This window comes from Vanessa cardui, chromosome 6, assembly GCF_905220365.1.
Source record: "Vanessa cardui chromosome 6, ilVanCard2.1, whole genome shotgun sequence".
NCBI classification, from domain to species: Eukaryota; Metazoa; Arthropoda; class Insecta; order Lepidoptera; family Nymphalidae; genus Vanessa; species Vanessa cardui.
In genome coordinates, this window is record NC_061128.1 from 8,623,430 (window position 1) to 8,646,184 (window position 22,755).

Genomic DNA, 22,755 nt, shown 5'->3' on the forward strand with positions numbered 1-22,755 from the left:
CTGTAAGTGTTGCTGAACTGTTCAGTGTTTCTGCATTCAGTGCAATACATACATAAGCTATTTCCGATATGTAAATCGTGTCGCAGTGGTCTGGCTAACTACTTTTATTTTAACAGTTCAGGTTAATTGAAAACATAATGAATTTAAATGAACTTTCAGCTTATTCCAGTATAATTTAAGACTGTATTGACGGATTACTATTGCAGCTAATAAAATAGTTCGATGGACTTAAATATTTTTTTATTTATTATTTTTTTTTATTTATTATACATTTTTATCTTTTTAACTGGGGAGGCACTTGGCAATTATATCCAGTAATTTAAAAGAAAAATATCCAACTAAAATGTCTTTCTTTGGTATCAATATTAAGATACGAGAAGTTTATCTTTAAGAATAATTTAATTGAACAGAGACATTAGGTGCGTTTTAGGAAATTTAAACCAGGCTAGGATAGAAAATTAATACGTCAAGCTAAAACCTTTGACTTTGATAAAATTAGTAATTCACTTTATAGTTACGTGAGAAACAAAGTTAGGATATATAACGTTCAGCAACGTTGCAGAACGCTTAATATTTACAATGGTGATACGTTACAGTCAGCTAACGAAGAGATGTCTTAGTACCATTTCGTAACAGTTAATATATACACACAGATTAATACTACGAGTATTATTAATACATAAGCAATAGTAACTCGCTCTGATTGTTACCTAATCATAATAATTAAAACAATGAAATTTCTGACAAAAATATATTTCCGAACAAAAAACTGACGTAGTTGGAATCGAGTTAGTTCCAATGCTAGGGGATACCCCTTTTTGATTGGACAGCTCATACACACCACCTCGCTCTCATGCAAGTTTCATTAGGTCATTTAAAAAAAATATTCACAGGAAAATTTAGGAATGCTATATATTGGTGAAATGTTCTAATTTCGAATTTTATGCAATAAAATCAAAACACGAATTGTATAGTTCAGTGTCAATGAACTGTGAGTATTTTTAAAGCTTAGACACGACCTCGTACGATACTAGGTTAATTGCATTCGTATATTTAAATTTAAACTATATATACTGAAATATTTGAAAGTATTTTCGAACGTTTAAAATATCTGCCTTTATTACTATAAAAATTAAAATAACATCGAATTGATAAGATTTTTTAAATTTGTATACAAATTAAAATTATTTTAGAAAAATGATTCCATGTATATTTTTTGTATAAACATTAAATTCACAAGATTATTACAATAAAATATAACACTACGTTATTATTGAATGACTGATGATTATTTAATTAATTAAACAACGTGAATGACAATAATAATAAGATAGACTAGATCAAAGTAAACGAAATAAGCTTTGAATAATAATAATAATTAATTATTGCCAAGTGTATTACACATATTATCGATTAATAAGATTAAATATGTGACCCTCAAATCGGGTAACCTAAATCTGTCTGTAACAGTTGATTGAGTATCGTAGATTTATTATTATGATCTAATCACATACAAAATCAAAGTGTTCATAATTTATGTAGCACTGACATCGGTATCAGTTTAATATACAATGTTGTGATTTCTGTACTTAGTAAAACAAAAATTTAACTTTCATATTTCCCTCGGGCGGAATAATGCATGGAATATTATTATTACGACAGTTCTGATATAACGCGTTGAATTAATTACGTTTGACATACTAATGGAGCTTACATTGAGACCAAAAAAAATACTTACATAAGTTTTCCTGAAGAAAGCGTCCTACCTTGGCATATTATAGCTGTATTAGTTAGTTAATTTACAAACATTGACATTATAAAAACTCCTGATGAACTATATAAACACCATTAATAACACCTAACCTAACTATCCAGCTTACAGTGAAACAGCTCGGTGAACTAAGGTCTAATCCTTATCCTGGAATGTTTGCATTGTGACATTTCCGGCATATTACTACTACAATAAAATTGATTGACTCTACCAATAATTAAATTCTTGATATATTGGTCTGGTTAACACAACTGAAACCGAATCGCCAGTGAAACAATACGTTTCGTACCCCATTAGGTAAATTACAACAGATAGCTCGCTAGTAATAATGCACACGGCATTTCTTAATGGTATAGCTACTGATTTACGTACGAAGGTTGACCTTTTAGAACTTTGGCCTCGTGGTTAATGTATGCTTCGTAGTACCTAGTGCACGCTAAGGTAGGGGCTTCCGTTTTTGTTAATACTTATCTATCACGGCTATGTTAGAGGACTTGTGAATAAAGAAGATTAATATAAAATACTTTTTATTATGTCGCTTTAACGTTGTTTACATCTATGTATATAGATGTGTCACCTTGAATGTTACCTATAGCAAATATTACTTTAAGTGTTAAGTGATAAGTCGATGGTGTAATTTATACAATAAATAAATAAATAAATTAATAAAAAAACGTGCTATTTCATCTGTACATCTATTTTTGCTACATATTAGTACGTATTTTTGATTTAAGAGAACATTTTATTGTAACAAGACATTTATTATCGAATGAAAATAAACTTCCAAATTGTGATAGCATGTGTATGTTGAAATAATGTTCAATTATTAAGATTCAAGATTTTGTTTGAGCCAAGATGAATGTAAGAACATGCGAAGTTTAACCGAAGAACCTTCAAAACTAGACGAACAGTCTGTTGCTGTTAGTCGTTTAATTCAATATTTTAGTTTTACAATACTGAAACTTATAATTTGAACTGATTAAGGTAATGTGGTTTCTATTACAGTCGTAATTGAAACGGTTTTGATAATTGGACGTCAAACGTAATTAGGTATCGAGCCTGTTCGATAGTCTTGTCAAATTGTTAGTAGTTACGTCTCTAACACAAACCACAGCGTGTAATTGAGAGGTTTATGAACAAATTTAATAAAAAATAATATAATTCGATTGGCAAAGTTTCTTTCTTACAAACATTAATTTTTAATGTATGTTATATATGTACTTTTTTATATAGATGATATAATAATAATACACAACAGAACAACAACAGCATCCTGTAAATTTCAATTTAAGGCCTACTGTCCCGTTCGAGGAAAAGGTTTGGAACATATTGCACATGTTGCTGTAATACACATGTGGCAGAATTTATATGAAATTAGACACATCCTTAGAATGTTTTTCTTACCCACCGAGCATGAGATAAATTATAAACACAAATTAAGCATATGAATATTCAGTGATGCTTGCCTAGGTTTGAACGCGCAATCATGAGTTAAAACGCACGCGTTCTAACCACTGGGCCATCTTAGCTCTGATAAAATACATGTTTCACTATATTTCATTTAAAAAAGTAACGAATATATTTTTTTATTATTAATAAGAAATAACTGAGTTTTTTGCTGATTCCGTTCTGTATAAGAAATAACACTATTAGATAACTATTCCTTTTAATTATTTGTGTAGTAAAAATTAAGTAAAATTATTACATGGATATAATTGTACTTTGGCTAAAAGAGATACTTTTATAGATTTGACATATATCATGGTATATAGGTATAGTGAGATATTTAATTTAAACTTTAGCCGTTAGTTGATCTCTCGTTGGACGTGATGGAGTGACGTCCCATCGGACTTATGAGAGAATCTAAATTGCACCTGTGTTGCACACACACATGCACAGTAACATCAACCGCGTAGATGAATAGTCTCCGTTGAGACCATAAGGCAACCAGCTTTATTCTTAATTTAGTCAGGGAGATTTTACCTATATTACTGTTTATATAGCATTATAAATATGTTTGATAATGCTTTCATAGAATTGTGCAGTGTTGCACGTTGAAGTCACTCATATTTCTCTATTCCTGCTGCAAATTATTTTTGAAATATTTACTATTGGGATTGCATGAAGTATATTTTACAGTATTCAGATCTCTTTTAAAAAACCATTTTATTAAATCTAAGCAGTCACCGTAATACGTTTAAATTAATTGTTATTGCATTCCAAATTTAAATAATCTAAATATAGTTTAATCCAGGGAAATCGTATTGACGTACATAATAAATGGCCGGGTTATATAAATTTCCTAAAGGTAGCAAAGTAAGAATTATTATAGGGGTATCATATAAAGTAATTAAGAAGTATAATAGTTTATTATATTTTTATCTTTATTGTACAATACAGATTATTAAAGTGCAGATAAAAATCAACCTTCCAAGGTGAAATATAGCGTGTCAAATACGATTTGAAGTTTCAATGCTATGATTGATACTAAGGAATTATTTGCCGTGTAATATTTGGAAATAGCAACTCTAAGGTCACACACGCACGGTACCTAATTTCTAATAAGAACCTTTGATAACCTTTGTTACAAATAGCTTTAGCTATGTGTATCAATTTATTATCAGTGGAAACTTAGCTGATGTTACTTATTATTGTATATTATTATGCTGTATGTGTCATGTCATTTTATATTTCTCTAAATAAAAAGAAATAATATCTAATGTAATGAACAAAGATACAACGAATGTGATGTAATAAAAATTGTATTTTTTAGATAATGATTATTTTTACAAAGCTAAATACAATATTTCATCAGTTTTTCTTTAATTTTTTATTTTAACATCTCCGTTTGATTTAATTATCGCCGTTTTATTAAATGAAATAAGTAACGTAAATTACCGGCAAGTAATTATCAACCTGTCGGTCAAAGATATCTTCTCAGCACGAGATAACTTATAAGCACATGAAAACTCGGCGATGCTTGCTGCTTCAAATAAAAATCTCCGTTTTAATAACTTAATTAAAATATTAATCAATTTTTATATGTCAATTACATTATGTACTAACGAAATGCCCCGGCTTCGCATGATATACTACAGAATTTGTTTATTCACAACATCACATTAGAAAATTCTAAAATTATCAGTGTTTCTTTACTACATTGTCCATGTATTATAAACAAAATCTCGAATCACGGTATATTTTAAAAAGTCGCATAAAAATTTGTTGCATAGTTTTAAGGATTTAAGCATACATAGGGATATAGGGACAGAGCGCGTTTGTTTTATACTATATAGTGATATTAACGAAAGTATATTTTAGGTCTGAAACAACACGAAAAAGACCATAAGAAATAATGATGCAAATTTTTTTTTAATAATTTTAGTAAGACGATCATCGAAAAAATTACAATGAATAATCTAATCCAAACAACTACTTGTCCTGTATGTGTTGCCAGAAATGGGATGTTATATCCATTCTGTTTATAATTAAACTGGCTCACATATCATTCAAACCCAAAAACAGCAATACAAAGTAAAATCGTGTGACGGTAGAATATACCTGGTTAGGTAATATCGACCCAGACCAGCCTGCTACGCCTAACCGGAGAATTACTCGCGCAATATTCGCGATATACTTTAAATAGTAAGGCAGAAGCCGTAACAATTAATCGCACATTATGAAAATAAAACATTTAACATGAAAACAAACGCAGCTTACTGATGCTAAGCACCTTAGCTTATAACAGGATTATATTTAAATTAATCGATTGACCGATTACATGTTTACGAGCAGAAAATAATTATACAGATAAATTCGTAAACAAAAAATATGACTCTTATTTAATAATTGTCGAAAATTTGCCAAAGTTTAAGGATAAAAAATACAGGGCGCCGAGGAGACTAAGCAAATGAAACTTAACGGGTTTTATTCCCTAATGTGCGTAAATTTTTCAATTGTATATGAATTAGCCTGTAAATGTATTCCCAAGGCGTGTTATTATACCTACTAATATTTTATAAATGTGAAAGTAATTCTGTCCATCCCTTAGTTACTCTTTCACAACCAAACCACTGAAGCGAATTTGATGATATGATGAATGAAGAAAACACCTGACGATCAATCCCTTTAATGCGAGCAAAAAAGCGGGCGTTAACTTGTCCAAATTGTCGTTAGTTTATTTTGAATTTCAGCGCACGATTTTTTTTAACGAACTTTTGTAAATTCCTGCACGTTTACGGTCTGTTGTAAAAACGTAAATACATTCGAATTACAGACGAATGCCTAAATATATGTATTCCGGTACAGAGGTATCAAGTTTAGCTTTGTTTCGTGTAAATTTACGTCCTCACTCGACATTTAAGAGGAGAAAATAGTTTATTTACTTTACATATTGTTTTAAATAAATTTAGTTTATGCAGAAATATAATAAAGGAAGAAGATGAACTTAATTCCGTATCAAAATGAATTAAACATATTTATTTATCCGGATACAAACATGCTACGTAAACAATTCTGTCGTGTTTTATTTCAATCACTCATCGACGTTTTCTTCAGATTCAATCCGTTTTAACATATCTCCTAGAATCGTCTGTTTATTAATTAAATTACATTCCTCTTACAATTTATATTATTTCTCCGTACTCGTATCTTTGTCGTTATCTTATTCTTCTTTCTTCTGGATTACGATGAAGTTACATAAAAGTAAACCCACAACCCACGAGGTATATAATGTCTCTCGGTGTTTAAAACACTTAATAAAGCAGATTAATTAAAAATAACTTGCAGTTTAATTAACTTCAAATTTGCTGTTAATATTTGGGCCAAACTATCTTCGAAACCTAATGGCATTACGCTCTACGAAGTAGGTATATAAAATGATATATTCTAGTAACAACAAAATGAAGATATTTCCGCTTATGTGGTATATTTAAAAGATATTAATAACTAGAAGTAATCTTTCGTATATGTATATTTTTTAATGTAAACGATAATCAAAATAAAAAATATTAGTTGGTCTTTAACCGTGTTTTTAAATTGACATATTACAAGATTTAAATAAATATAAAACCGGCATCAGTTCGAAATTCAAATTTAACAGAGAAGAACCGGAAGTAACGACGTACGATAATGATGTCACTTTATTCCACCATTTAAACGCATAACATAGGTACGTTAATAGCTTACAATTCTGTATATATATCCTGCTTGAAAATGAAATAATATTAGCAGGACGCGTTTTTATCATGTATGTATAACATGATCAATGCGCTCCTTCACGCGTAGAAATTAAAAAAAAATGTTCAAAGGTATACTTTTTTCATTTTAATATGAAACTATATATTATTTTAAGTTATTGACTTATTATATTTAATTATATCAAATATTATGAATAATGTTTAGTTTAAAATTATTTAAAATTTACATAACCCTTTTTTATAGTTTAATTATAAAATTTTGTAAAGTGTGAAAAAGAATTGAATGTTTCCATCCTCTCTGTGAATTAAACTCGACAGATAGATACGGTCATTCGTTCAGCCCGGTCACGAGTAGGTAAGAGATCTCATTCATTAGTGAACCAGAAAGGCGTATTACTCTCACAAAAGGAATATAACACACACAGTAGGTGTATGGACGCAGACGTTGAGAGATCAATATTAATGTATGCCTCATTATTAATTCACGAATATTTTCACACCGTTAAGCAAAAAAATCAATAAAACTAAGCGCTATCTTGAAAAAATACATTATTCTTCGACCAATTCTGTATTCCTTTGTTGTCTCTATTGAAGTGTGAGTGGGCCTGTGTAATTAAGTAAAAACAAGCTCAAATTATATGCCTCAGATTCCTTAGTCGGCAGCGCATTGAGGATGAAAGGAATGGTTAATATTTATAGCACTGGAAATGTCTATGAAGTAAGATGATCATTTTCTCTGAAATATTTAAAAATGCTTACCTATCAATGCGGCATATGAATAGATAAGCATTCCTCTTTTCATACAACAAACAACAACAACAGCCTGTAAATTCCCACTGCTGGGCTAAAGGCCTTCTCTCCCTTTAAGGAGTAGGTTTTGGAACATATTCCACTACGCTGTTCCAATGCGGGTTGGTGGAATACACATGTGGCAGAATTTCTATGCAATTTGTCACATGCAGGTTTCCTCACGATGTTTTCCTTCACCGCTGAGCACGAGATGAATTATAAAGACAAACTAAGCACATGAATCAGCGGTGCTTGCCTGGGTTTGAGCCCGCAATCATCGGTTAAGATGCACGCGTTCTAACCACTGGGCCATCTCGACTCAACGGTGGTTCAGTGGTAGAATGCTCGCCTGCCTTTTCATATTATTTAATTATAAAATGTGATTTCCACTTTGTCGTTTTATTAAAGGTACATATACATATTCTGGTCGCTTAATCAAACGTTGCGGTCACTGTTTACAATAAGCTCTGCCACTCGATGCATAAAATATAACGAAATAATTCAAATTAATGGAATCGAACACAAAGTTAACTATACTATTCGTAAATTAAAATGTTAAATTAATTAACTTAGAATTCATTTAGAGAACAGTATTCGACACTTACTTATTTTACACGTTTTGATGTCACGACTATTTCGTTAAATATAAAGGTTTTGTATGTGTGCGTAGGTTTGAGTGTGTGTGATTACATATACTTTCGAGTTTTTACATATACGTACATATGTCACGTATATGTAAAGTGCCAGTTTACACTAGAATATAAAATCTGTGAAAATTTGTAAACTAATATTTTGAAATACAACACTGAAAATTTATATGAAACATTATTCAAAATTAAATTAACCGTTTGTTACAAGCCAACGTTGTTAGCGTAAAGCATATCACATGTGGTTCGTGTAATTGTTTATGTATTATGTATTTGCATACAAGACTGAAAGATTAAGAAAGTTATGAATAAAAATGTATTTTTTTTAAGTCGATGTTAATCATGTCTGTTTATTTGTTACTTTGTATACGATTAACCCGTTGTGGTAAGAAAAGTTGATAAGGACCCGATAAGGAAATAGAAAAATAAATTACAGGAGTACCAAGAAAAAAATATGCGAACAGATTTGCGGGATAGAAATAGTTATTTTACCAATATATTATAATTTTAAATGATGTTATAAACACGTCTTATTTGTGTGTAATGTTATTATGATTTTCAGTCATGTAATTTATTATTCATAAACGAAATGGTTATTCATTTTTATTTAAAAGTATCTCATGTATAAAATAATAAAGGTATTGTAAAGTAATATTATTTAATAAATTTCGTACATTAACAATATTGAAACTAAAGTGAATGATGTATAACATATTTTAGGTTGAATGCGAACTCTATATTGATTTTCTGTCGCGTTTGTTTGCTCGCGAAAAACCTTTTAATATATAATCATATTAATTCGAAAACACAGTACGAATCTATTACACTTATATACCAACTACTCAACCGCTGATATAATTGATATGATATAAGGAAGTGTAATTATCTAAAATAATACGATACGATGAGTCGCTCTGCCCACGGCAATAATTCCTGAACTCAGTTAGTCATGACTGTTGCAATGTCAATACATAATTTATGCAAATAACTAATAGCCAAGCTCTAATACTAGACCTTGTCATAAATATGTTGCAGTACAGCAGCTGTATATATATATGACGTATGGTGGAGATACATTCATGCATTGTATTTGGCCGTGATCGTCGCTGTCACGAATAAAGTAGAGATAATAATATTGTGAAATATAATAACTTTTACTACGCTTATTATTGATATGTCTGACGCCTTCTTTTGCTCACGTTGATCAATGCTCGTTAGTAGATATACATTCTTCAGCTAATCATATGACACACGCAGGTTTTCTCACAAGAAATTATGAAAAATCACTGTTTGCCCGAATTTAAATTCGATAACTTTGAGCCGCTAACGGTTGAACCACGTGTTATATCCGTTTTATCTCTGTTGAATGCATGAATGCAATAATTTATCTTAAATTATCTATAGCGTTAAAATATTAATTTTCGATTTTACTTTAGCATTAGATCTGAATCATCTCACCGTTTCGTTCTCCACTACAAAAATACTGCCAATTTCGTTCCGATAACGAACAACTATTTTATATTCAGTAAAAACCCATTTAAATATATTGAGTTCGAGAATACCCAATCAAGCGTTATTCAAAATACGTTTTATTTGCTTAAAAGGCAGATCTCTCTCTATGTTTCGGTGATTAAATGACGCTTGTTCGAGTCGGGTCAGACAATAGTAGTACATATAGTAGTATAGTAATTGGTGATTTCCGTTAAGAAATTTACAGATGCATCCCAGTAAGTTTTGAAGTTTCAAACATCCGTGCCTTAAAAGTTAAGCCATCGATCCTGAGCTCTATATTTCTCTGGTCGTCTCGGACGACCGTTTCATTAGATTATAAAAATTGAAATATAAATATAAATTTGTGCACTAGAAAATTCGACGCATTTTAATAGTCGAATGAAATTGAGTCGAGAGTTATAGTTGTAGAACTGGAGAGCAATGTTAATATATTTGTGATGCAATAACTATAGCAAATATATAAGAGTTTGTTTTCATTAAAAAAAATAGGGAACAAACAATTGTTTTGTTTTTTTAGTTCGGACTAACATTTGGAAGTAGATTAACCTATTGAAATATAGTATATACTATATAATCAAATAATCATTCATCGGGGCGTTCATAAATACAAATGTATATAACCAATAAAAACATGTATATAAGTAGTTACAGTAGTTAGTTAGTAGTTTTCAAATAACAACATATTACAAATAAAACCATGCAACAACAATCTTCAACTTCTTAAAAACTCATTTTGGTACTACGAAAGTATATAAGTATTTGCGTATACCTATTATTTTAAAAGCTGAGATTTTGCTCATTACATCCGTACCGTAATATTTTTAATATCACGCAAGGGAAATGATGTAGGTATCGTACAAAATCGTAACAGAATGGTTAACGAATTTAATAATCAACTCCGCCTACCAGATTTCGGTATGTTAAAATCAAAAGTATATTGGCCGCAGTTAATCTTATAAACGTAAAGTATTGAAATAAATGTAATTTTAAATATCTGAGCGGGATAAAAAATTAGCACAGCTGCATTATCGTATCGTGACATTTTATCATTGATAATATATTTTTTGATAATTGTGATTAAGTGAAAATTTTAAACAAGGATAACAGAATGTAGTAAGAATATCACTACATTTAACGATCAAGAAGTCATATTAGTTTACACAAATGTCCATGAGCTGGAGAAATTTGGTAGACCTCTTTAATGTTTATGGGAATAATGTAGGTGTCGTCTTCCTTCCTATACCTCCGAGTATGTCAAATATTATTGATGCTTTCCTGTTTATTATATAGATAGACTTTTTAAATGAATAATTAAACACTTCATTTTAATAATATTTTGCAATCGTATTTGCTATATTTTATATGACGGCAACTCTACTAACGTCTACGTCAGTACTTTATACGAAGATAAGGAATAACATCAAGTTGTGTACTTCTCTTTTCGACGAAAAGTATTTTCAATTTCTTGCATTTAAATTTGACATGACATTTGACATTTCATATTCATATAAAGTCACATAAACTTGGTTTTATGATACTCATATATTTAAACTCCACGCGGTTTCACTTGCGTTAAACATTTTTACTCCGTCGTCGTGTGATATCGTGTCTTCTTTATGTTCTCTCAATAAATCTCTTACCCGAAAAGTTTTTATTAAGGACAACTGATAGATCTATATATTTTTATATTAATGAGGCTTGTATAATACGACTCGCGTGCGACCTATTATAAGTTGATGCTACTTCGCCAGAAACCTCCAAGCCCGTGTCAACAACACCTGTTTAAATTGTTAATCGATCGGATGAAAGTTATAAACTGTGTTAAAAATACTTATTTATGCAGTTAAAGCATTATTTAAACGTTATAATATGTTTTTTTTATTGTATCCAACATCATACAAGTGTAATTAATTTTAGAACGGAATTTATATACGATTTTCCCAGGGATGTTATTAAAAAGGGGTATTTTATTTTGATCTCATAATTGTAAGCTTGATAAAAAAAAAAACAAAAATTTCGTGTACTGGCATATTTATTAACAGGAACGCATCCGAGAGAATAGAAAAAAAAAATCATGCATTTATATAAACATGCATACAGCAGTATTGCTATTAATATGCTTATGACAAATATAATGCATTAATACCATATTCCAGAAATAGGTATTTATTTGAATGCATATTTCAATCAGATTTTACTAGAAACATCGACGTGAATATCACGTGGCGTAGGCGGAATTGATTATTTTGCAATGTTTTTAACATTAGCCGCATAGAACCTGTTATCTAACGTTAATAAAAGATAAAATAATGTACCAGTAGTGTATCTATTTTAATTCACTCTTGAAACTTGTTTTATCTGTTTATAACAACGTTGTCAATTTTGTTTGACAAGGCTATATAAATACAGATTAAATAAAACGATATTCAAAGAGTATTTTATGGAATTCGAATTAACGAATTTTGAAATCAGTTTTTAATTACATTCCATTTCTTTACTACATTTGATATCTTTAATTCATATACGATAATCTTTAATATAATAATATTAAAAATTACCGTCGATAAGAAAATATAATCATTACATAGTATATACAATACATAAGAAATTCAGTAAAGAAACATTGATAATTTCAGAAGTTTCTACTGTGATATCATATTTTTGCACCCGTGCGAAGTCGGGGCGGGTCGCTAGCATATTATACATTCTATTTTCTTATTTCGTATAAGACTACTCAGGGATATTTTAAACTTTCAGAAATTCGACTCGAAAAGACGTGAACTTCTAAACGTTAGGTCTTGCAACTGTCCCAAGACTCTTTAACTACTATTTGTTTGTTATAGTTTGACGTCACAATTCATATGAACTTCAAAGTATGAATTCCTCATAATAATTAAACATAATGTTAATTAAGTGTCAAATCAACCAAGCGTGAATATTAAATACGAGATAGCATTAATTTTAAATTTATTTAAATCCTTTACAAATGATGTTGTAATATAGAATTTTAGTTTGTATTTTAAATATCAGCTTGCGTATTTATGCAATAACAATATACAAAATATCAAGATAACATTAGAGATACGAGATAATGTAGACATTTATTAAGTGAATAAATCAAGTGCTACTTGTGATAGAACTGGTAATACATTACTCACTTACTTTTGTACATTATTTTCATATTTTATCAATTTATTTTTACATCAATTTTTAACGAAAAAATAAATAAAAAAGTACTATTGCACTTATGCAACAACTTTTAAGTTCAACATCGAATTAAACCAAAAACTAAACTACAAATTGAGGTGTGTTTATACATACTGCGTTTATAAAAACTTTCAAATACTTGGTAATAGTGCCTTGTGCTGACCTGGGTAGATACCACCAACTTATCATATACTCTACTGTTAAGCAGCAATTCTACATTGGTATTGTTGTATTCCGGTTTTGGGCGAGTGAACCAGTGTATTTTGTGTGAAATTGGCGTTGTAAGGATTAGTTAAAATATCTTACGGCATCAGTGTGGCGCCTTTTATCACGTGTGGTATTTGCTCGTGTACTATAAATTTCTTGAGAAAAGAAAATTGCGAAATTTTCATATTCCTACCATATGAATTATAAGTAAATTTTGACCAAGAGCGACTTCTGGAGTTAATATATACAGGTAATTCAAACTGTTAATAATTGCAATACATCGTAACCGACAACACATTATTATAGTTTACCCTCCTGAAATAACGATGATCTTAACAAAAAATTATAGGTTTGGAGTATATAAAAAAATATTAAAGAAATGCAATCACGTGACGTAATAGATGGCTTCAAGAGTGCTGGAGATCCAATTTGGTACAGACAAGCAACAAATAAGAGTGGATGGAACCAGTTAGAGGAAGTATACGTGCCACAAGACGCACTGATTACTAAGGCGGAAAATCCAATGTAATAGATAATAAGCCACACATACAATTTATATATAATAGATACAGTATCAGCAATAAAAGCTTAATCATTACGTTCTTTAGATGTTAACGCTACAGTCAAGTTAATAACATTATTTATATTTATAATAAAGAACGAAAAATCATCGATTTCGAAACTAGAGTGTTATAAAACTTTGCGAATAATTATGACACGGTGTAATCAATTCACCAAAACGATTTAATTGTAAGTTATCAATCATCAAAATACGTCGAATAACACATATTTTGGAATACACATTAATCATTATTTCCAATAAATTAGGTTTACAGATATACAATATTAGATCGATTTGAATTTCTCAATTCCTATCATTTTACCTTTACGCTTGAGTTAATTGTTAATAATTTTGCTCGTTTTAATTGTCCCATGGCGTTGTTAAAGCTAACGATATCATAAAGAGCCAGTAAACGGTCGACGAATAAGCACAGACACCATTTAATGCATTTTTATAGACTATTAATTAACCAGCAGCCTATCAAAGATGAAGGCATTTATAAAAGTGAAATTGTGTTTTATTATAGAATTTAAATATACCTAATGTGTGTTAAACGTTAGATTTAACGCCCCAGGTTGAGCCAAGAAAAATTTTTACTATTTATTTGTCAAGAATTCTCAGTGGCGACCGAAAGTTTATAAAGACGTCTCGGAAAGCACCCAAACCGTTAGTCTTGAGCCTGAAATATCTCCCGTCGTGTCGGATTATGAGATTGATGAAATAGATAGTGCACCTGTGTTAGCTCTTACAATTGAGTACCAAATAATTCCTGCACAGTTGGTTATTCCCCGTTCAGAAAATATATCGGCATTGGAAACGATCTCGGGAATATTATCATTATAATATTATAAATAAAACTTACCGTAAAATGCTATTAATAATAATATACTTGTGTGTTCATTCGAGAAAACCTTAATTAATAAATGAATTAGGAAGTAACATTTTATAACCAAACTCTCTAATAATAGAATTAATCCAAAGTTGAGTGTGCACAATATGGAATTCAAATATGGTTATTTAAATTAAAAAGTGAATCAAGTAAGCTCCGACTGATATAATGTAGAATGTTCCATATTTTCATTCGCAAAAATTCTGAATATTCCACAGATTAAATATTCTATATTAACATAACGCAATTGCTCAGGCTAACGCAAGTGCTAGTGCAAATTAGCATTGTGAAAATTAAGATTTTTATTGTAATATTATGTAATTAAAATAAAATGTAGCATAAAGTATTAAATATTATTAATTGGTATTTTACAATGGCAACCAGAATTAAAGTCATTGAAGACCCTACCTAAATTACAAAAAAAAAAATCAGAGATATAAAAACCTTACATGGGATTAAAAAATAAATTATTTTTAGCAATATAACTGTTTAGATATTAGCGCAAAAATAACAATAAACGATGGTTAATATTTTCCAAAGCAAGTCAATAAGTACTTGTAATTATTAGAAATTAAAACAAATTACTGATAGCCGAATGACACCTAATTTTGATAATGTACTACACTAAATCATTTTCCCTTCATAAAAGGTACCTTTTCATTAGCGGAACTGCAAATGACAGTTTGATTATGACAATTTATCCAGATTTCGGTTTACGAGAATAATTGTAATTGTTGTTCAACTTACCTAATTTATGAAGACATTTCATTCAATAGTAATCATTCAATTATTGCTGTTCTCCAGCGAAATGGCAGGTAGTGGTAAACAGTATGCAATAATTCATCAAACCAATTAGTGGGGAGCAATAAAGATAGGTCTCCATGCCGTTTTGGCTCTGCGCCACGTTAAAAGGCTTATCGTTGGTGCCAGGTGGCCAAAATTTGGGCTACACATCGATCACGGTACCTGTCATTCGTGAATGTATTGTAAGAAAAATTGCTTCAAGAAATATTATGAAATCAGCAATAAAATATATTAACATCATCGTCGGTGCGACACTTTTTTTATTAAAATTGTTTTGCTTTTATAACTTTAAGAAGCAATTTCATGAATCCTAAGAAAATTAACTAAAAATAAACGAAGGTCAGTGGCAACATTATCATAATTATGCAAAGTTAAGTACCTATTTATTTTGTAAACTATGAAGTAACACGAATCATTACGAACAATAACCAACTTAAAATCTTATGAAGTAGTGGAAAAAATCTACTGATTAATTTACAAAAGGAAATGTTATTGACTACGTAAAAGGCTATTGGTATATAGGAAGAGTGTTCATCAAATACTCAACACTATCAAACAATTCCCGGGGCTATTTGTTTTAATGAAGTGGGCTCGTAGTAACATCTTGTTATACGTTAGTACTTGTCTTACTACTTGATTGATATTCTATCGTCAAATGTCATGTAATTGTCTTTATGAGATTGTACCCATAGTGTACATGAAGAAAGAGATGACCTGAAATTATGTGGATCCGAATGTATGTCAAAAAGGCAGTAGAGGAACGTAAACGATATGGGAGGCCTACATCACAGAAGCGACTGTTACTATAAATTGGTTATAAAAACTATATTGTACTTGCAAATGGCAATCAATTATTGATGTACGTAAAAGCAGTATAAATGCAATTATTATTAATTTCCTCTTAATGTAATTATATCGTATTAATGAATATTATATCGCTACCCTATCGTGATTTTGTTTATACTAACGTTAAATATATTTTAATTTATAGTACTTTTGCAAACTAATGTTATAATTTTGTTAGCAAATAGCATGCATTAATTTTGCAGGAAATATAAAATATGTACAACAACTTTCTTACTACACAAGGAAGCTTTGTAACGATTCTCGTAAACACATTAATATTTAAGTAGCTATACATTTACTTGACTCTTATCTTTAGGAGAAGGTCAAGTAATTTGCCAATGAATGTAAATAAAATTGAAATGGTCCCAAAATCCTATTAGAAACAATTTCCTATTCATGTTTAATTTAATTGGAGTAAAGATACATCTTCTCTTTTTGATGTTTAATCATACGATATTTTATTTTATTTCAACAACTAATTTGATCTATGCTTTCTTAGATAGGTAGTGTTATCTAACCATATTTCGAATATAACAAAACACTGTACTATACATCTCGGTAGAACTGGTTCAAATTTCTGGAGACCCAAGAGCTTTACTCAGCTCAAAGACTAAGCATCGCCATTCAAAGAGACGATAATAATCTTTAGTTAATGGACAATGTGTAACAAAGGATCTAAATAACAAGATTACTAGCCAAAAATGTTTTGTTTTGAATTATGTAGAGAGAAGAAAACACTTAACAGAGGATATGTTAATCAGAACATTTTGTTAAATGACGTGTTTAGCGACAAATCGACGAATTACGTTACATTATTATTATTCCCATACAGAAAAACTAATAGTTATGAGGTTATTTAGTAAGTAACTGAATTAATAAGTTTTAAAGAATTCGAGTATAAATCATCACAACCTGATAAAACACAGATGTTTCCGATACGTGTTAAACAAATTCCTCAAGTGAATTTATCTTCAAAATTAAGTAATGTTTATAGGTTCTAAAGATTATCGAAAAATTTATAAATTTCACAAAATTCTTCGTGAGTTAAAAGAGATGTATGTTTACTAAATTATTTATTGTATGTATGTATCACACAATCATAGTAAGTAGTCTGATATGATATGTCGATGAAATTTGATACAATTTCCCATGAAACTCCACAACACATTAACACTAAATTACTGGTCGTCGTTGAGGTATATAAATTGAATTGATGTTCCGAATAAATACTATACTCTTACATTTTTTATAGTTTTTAATTTAAGTTAGAAACGCATTTACGTTGCGATTTGCAATATGAATTATATATCTTTTACTATTAATCTATAAAATGTTATGTTTTGTGACATAATGTCAGTAACTTACAAAATCCAATTGAATCACCTTGTCACTGATAAATTCCAGAGCAATCCAAAGCACTTACGAATCCGCGAACGTTATTTAAATTTCGCCGGAGAAATCATTTCCAGAAACTTATTTCCAATATTTGGCAGAAATTACTTTTATCACTCTCTCATTCATAACAAATTCCATATTCCTCAAGTTGAACTCCCGTTTGCTTGACTTGTGTTGCTTTGGATATATTTGGCCACGATTATTCTTATAAGATCGTTGTTTGTAATGATGCAGATACCACAACATTAATCTTGATAAGTAGATCCATTTCGAGCTCATCCGAAGGCCGTTTTAGATAAGATGAATAGGCAATATTTGCTCAAAGTATATTGCATGGAGGCATAATCGAGATAGCAGTTACAAAATTTCGATCTGAAGATATGTTGTCTTCAATTTATAGATACCAGCTTAATCCAATTGATCCCATCGTAATTTCCGTTGTTGTACTATTTTTTACAATTTCATCTACGACACGACATATTATTACATACTGTTTTCGCATGTTTCAGTCAAATAGTCCAATAGATCGTTTATTTTTATAAAATTTAAAACCATTTGTATTATTTCAAGAAGAATGACACAACATGTCATTAGAGGCAGGTGTCTTCGCATAGCAAAAATAAAATCATTCAAAACAAAGCTCTCCAATTGATCGTTATCCAAGTCGGTTTGTAATAAACATAGATACATTATGTAAACAAAATTGAAACAAATGAGTTTTGAGGACAGTTTTTTTTATAAAGTTGTTCGAGTACATAATGGGATTGTCAAAATAGTGATCGAGGTAGAAAGTATACATGGGTCATATAAAGAGTGTTTACCTGGGGGTGAGAGAAGGGCTGAAGCGAGCGCGGAAGCGGCGGCGGGCGGCGTCGGGCCGCGGTGCGCGTGTGGCCGCGCTTGCCTACCGACTGTAACTGCCGCTACCGCCGCCGCCGGTCGTCGCGCTTTGCCCGGTCTGCGCTTATCGCCCGCCACCACTATGCACTCTACTACGATAACGATTTAAATCCCTAAAATTGACATTTAATTGAAGCCTAAAACTATTACTGAATCTATCTACCAATTATATCTAAGTAATAATTGGCTATCAACTTCACGGTTCTAATACCTTATGCGAGTTTATTTAAGTTATCATTTACGGGAATATTGCTATAATGAAATATATAAAATGTTCAACTGAATCAACAAAGTGGCGTCATGTTTATTTTGATGTTCTTTTCCATAAGAAGTGAAAATTCTAGACATTTGCATTTAGTGGTGAAAATAAAGATTGCAAAATATCTCTAAGTCTTTAAAGTAATTGAGTAGAGAATGTATTTTTATTACATAAGTTTTTGTTTTTGTGTTATATCCGTATAGGTATTTAACATACAATGAACGTGTCGTTTACGAATTCACTGCATTTTAATTTGACTCATAAATATTAAAGTAAATTTTATTTAAAATACCAATTCTTGTATGAATATTTCAATTTAAAAAGTAACGAATATTTTAATATCGTTTTATAAAAATTCCCCTCATCCCTTATTTAGTGTAACAAAATATCTTTGATACGTACTCCTCTGTTGTTTACCTTTCTATAAATATCGACGGTGGTTATTTTAAATACCGAATTTTGAAGATAGCATGAAGATATACATTTATATGACACTAATATTAAAAAAGTAAAAAAATTACGTCATTAATTAATATAGTATAAATCCAAATAACTATTTTCAGAAGCAAGTATAATATCAAATATAGTATAATATGTAATTCCTCCTGCTATATACTTTTAACTTATAACCTCCTTTCAATTCGATTGTATTTTTTTAACGTTTTTGTCGTCTATATCAAGAGTCTGTCATCTGAATCGATTTGAATCTTTTCTCTCTTGGGAGAGATCACTTGCCGTATGGTCCATTTTTTTGTTTAAAAGATATATTATTGCTGTAGTAAGTTGCACTTGCCGTAATATACACATGACATTGCGTAAAGTACGGAATAATAAAGTAAGTAAGTAAATAATGTGTCTAAATAAATACAAACTGTAACAAAATAAAAGTTTAATCTTATATGACATACAATTAAATAAATCGAAATCAAGGTATAATTAAAGTGCAGTTTTCTATGCACGTGAGGTCGAATTCTCAGAGCATACTAAAAACTAAAACTTTTTCAAAAGAAAATACGCCAATTAACTATTATATTTACTGTTAAAATTTTAAATAATAATCTATGAACGATACAATAGACCTTGATCTTACCTGACTTCTTTTACAAATGAATGAAGAACTGAACTTTATATAATTTTCTCGAGTAACGAACAAAAAATATTTTACCTTCATAATAAAAAACTTGCATTTTATAATGTAATTTTTCTTTGGAGTAGAGCAAGTCATAAATTACTAATTAGGCTCCAAGCCTCTTACAAAAAACGATTTATTCCGCTTGGTTTACTAAACAGCGATTCTTTGAATTACGTCCGCTTATGTTTATAGCTGTCTTCAAATAAAATCAGATTTATTTTCTTCGATTATATTCGAAAATTAATCCTCTCATAATCGATTGTGGTTTATTTTTATAATGTTCGTAGTTTAGCGAAACCGACTGAGATTAAAATTTGCCCGTAATAAATATTCTAAGCCTATATATATGCTTAATAAAAAAACAAAATGTATTTGTCAATTAAAATGTAAATGTAAAAAGGTACGAAATTTATGAAAAAGTTGAGTGCAGTCTATACATATAATAAAATTGGAGTGTCTCTTTGTAATATTGAAATAGCCGTTTTTACTCAGTGCATGTGTATGTATACACGGTTCATATACCAAAATAACATTTTTTACAACTTTTGTCTATCTGTCAATGTGTATGTCTGTCTGTCTGTCTGTCTTTTTGTTCCGGCTAATATCTGAAACAGCTGGACCGATTTTACGGACTTTCACTGGCAGATAACTGATATAATAAGGAGTAACTTAGGCTACAAACACTTTCTTTATTGTTAAATTCAAACACATACAAGGTATTGGGCACAGCTTGTCTTAAATAAATGTATAGTCTGTAGAGATACTTTAAAATGTAATATTGATAACAAGAAACATTATTATTGCAATTGTTATATAGATGATCTTTATAGGCTAATTTCACGGTCACATACAAGGTTTGGAAGTAATATTTTGTATTAGTAATATTTGAAGAGCCCATCAGAATTGATAATGTTTTAAATTATACATTGTATAAATTATGTGTCCTTTAAATCGATCTGTAGACAAAATATTTAAAAAAAAAAACGATTAGAATGATAAACATTTAAAAAAAGAATGTCAATGTTTATAAACGTATGTTACCAATATATGAAAATTCTATCAGGATAATATAATCCTTCAATCGAGTTATATATCTCGCAAGCAACATTGACGGTGTTCTAAGAGATTATCCGACAGATGCAGGTTTTCTCATTATGTTTTCCATCTTGCTCATAAAATAATTAATTCAAACCCAGATTTCATTTCAGAAACCACCGAGTCATTCTAGCTCCAAGCGAAATGCCCAATGTCTTGAACCAATTTATCACTCTTTCAATTTGCTTTTTACCATTTTTTTAATACATTTAGTATTCATATTCTATTGGCTATCTGTTTGTATATCGTATAACATTTTGGAACGCTGTCATAAATTTCATGCATCTATTATAAGATGCATGAAATCTTGAGACCAAATAACGATAAAAGAAATTCGCGTTGCGTGCTTAGAATGTGCAAATAAATTGGTTGTCGAATTTATATCTCATTGATAAAAATTAAGAGCGCGAAATAAAACCTCTATTTTAACAGTACGACGGAAGAGCAGTAGTTTCATGTAAATAGTTACATATAAATCATGTGTACGTTCCGGTTTGAAGGATGAGTGAGATAGTGTGATTGATACAACAGACATAATTTCTTTGGTTTCAAAGTCGGTGAGTATACCAATTGTCATTGTTAGATATTATCACAATCTCCACTGCAAATACAAAAAAAAAAACATTATCACAACAACTCGGTGGTCTTGAACACGGATTTAAGCTCACGATTTTTCGTCTGAGATTTACATGTATACTCTGTACTATATGTAATTATCTATGCCGTTTCTGTTTGGAGATTATTCCAATGGTGTAATGTGGGTAAGTGGATACACGTGTGGCAGAATTTAATTGAAACTGGACATATTAGTGCTTGCCTGGGTTTGAATCCGTAATCATCGGTTAAGATGCACGCGTTTTGACCCAGTGGTATGGCCCAGTAGCCATCGCGCCATATATGAAAACTGGTATATGGGAAAGTTCTATCATATAGGGAAAAACTATCAACGCCGTTCTGTACTGCAATCAGCTGGATAAGTTGAATGCAGGTATCAAAAATAAAGAGCCCGCGTTAGCATCCAGAAAAGGAAAAGTGTTCCACCATGATAACGGTCATAGTAAATCTAAATGTGTTAGGATGGGAAGTCCTTAGTCACCCATCGTATTCACCTGACATTGCATCCGATAAGACCTTTTCAGATATTCGCAATTTTATCTAAAGGCAAAAAAATCAACTGTTTTAAAAGTGTTTCTAAGGCAGTTGTATAGTCAGCAACTTTTGTAACTTCAAGGGCGAGAACTTCTACAAAATAGTAATTTACAAGTTACCTGAAAGATGGCAACAAGTTATAACAAATAACGGAGCGAACGAAATAATTGATTAATATTAAATATTTTATAAATGAATTCAAATATGTTCTTTAAAATAGGACAGAACTTTCCCTCCAAACTTTATAATAAACAAAATAGTTCCTCATTTTTAGTTTTATTTCAATATTAAAGCACTAGTATAGAATTTCGCGTACAATAATGGTATTATCTTACTTTGTATTAATTAATACGCGATCCACTGTTTAAACTTTATTATAAAACAGGTAAATTT

The 22,755-nt window shown here is 30.2% G+C and overlaps 1 protein-coding gene across 2 annotated transcripts in view; it reads right to left on the minus strand.

Annotated features, from left to right (window-relative positions):
• Window positions 1-22,755, minus strand: part of LOC124530283 (cAMP-specific 3',5'-cyclic phosphodiesterase-like) — a 155,233-nt gene that overhangs the window by 113,804 nt on the left and 18,674 nt on the right. The window contains exon 1 of one of the 2 annotated variants that reach the window (XM_047104359.1): window positions 18,649-18,734. The exons of the other annotated variant lie outside the window; for it this stretch is intronic. The gene's annotated coding sequence lies outside the window, so the exon portion shown is untranslated. Of the gene's footprint in view, window positions 1-18,648; window positions 18,735-22,755 lie in introns of those variants that run through there. 2 annotated transcript variants of the gene reach the window in all.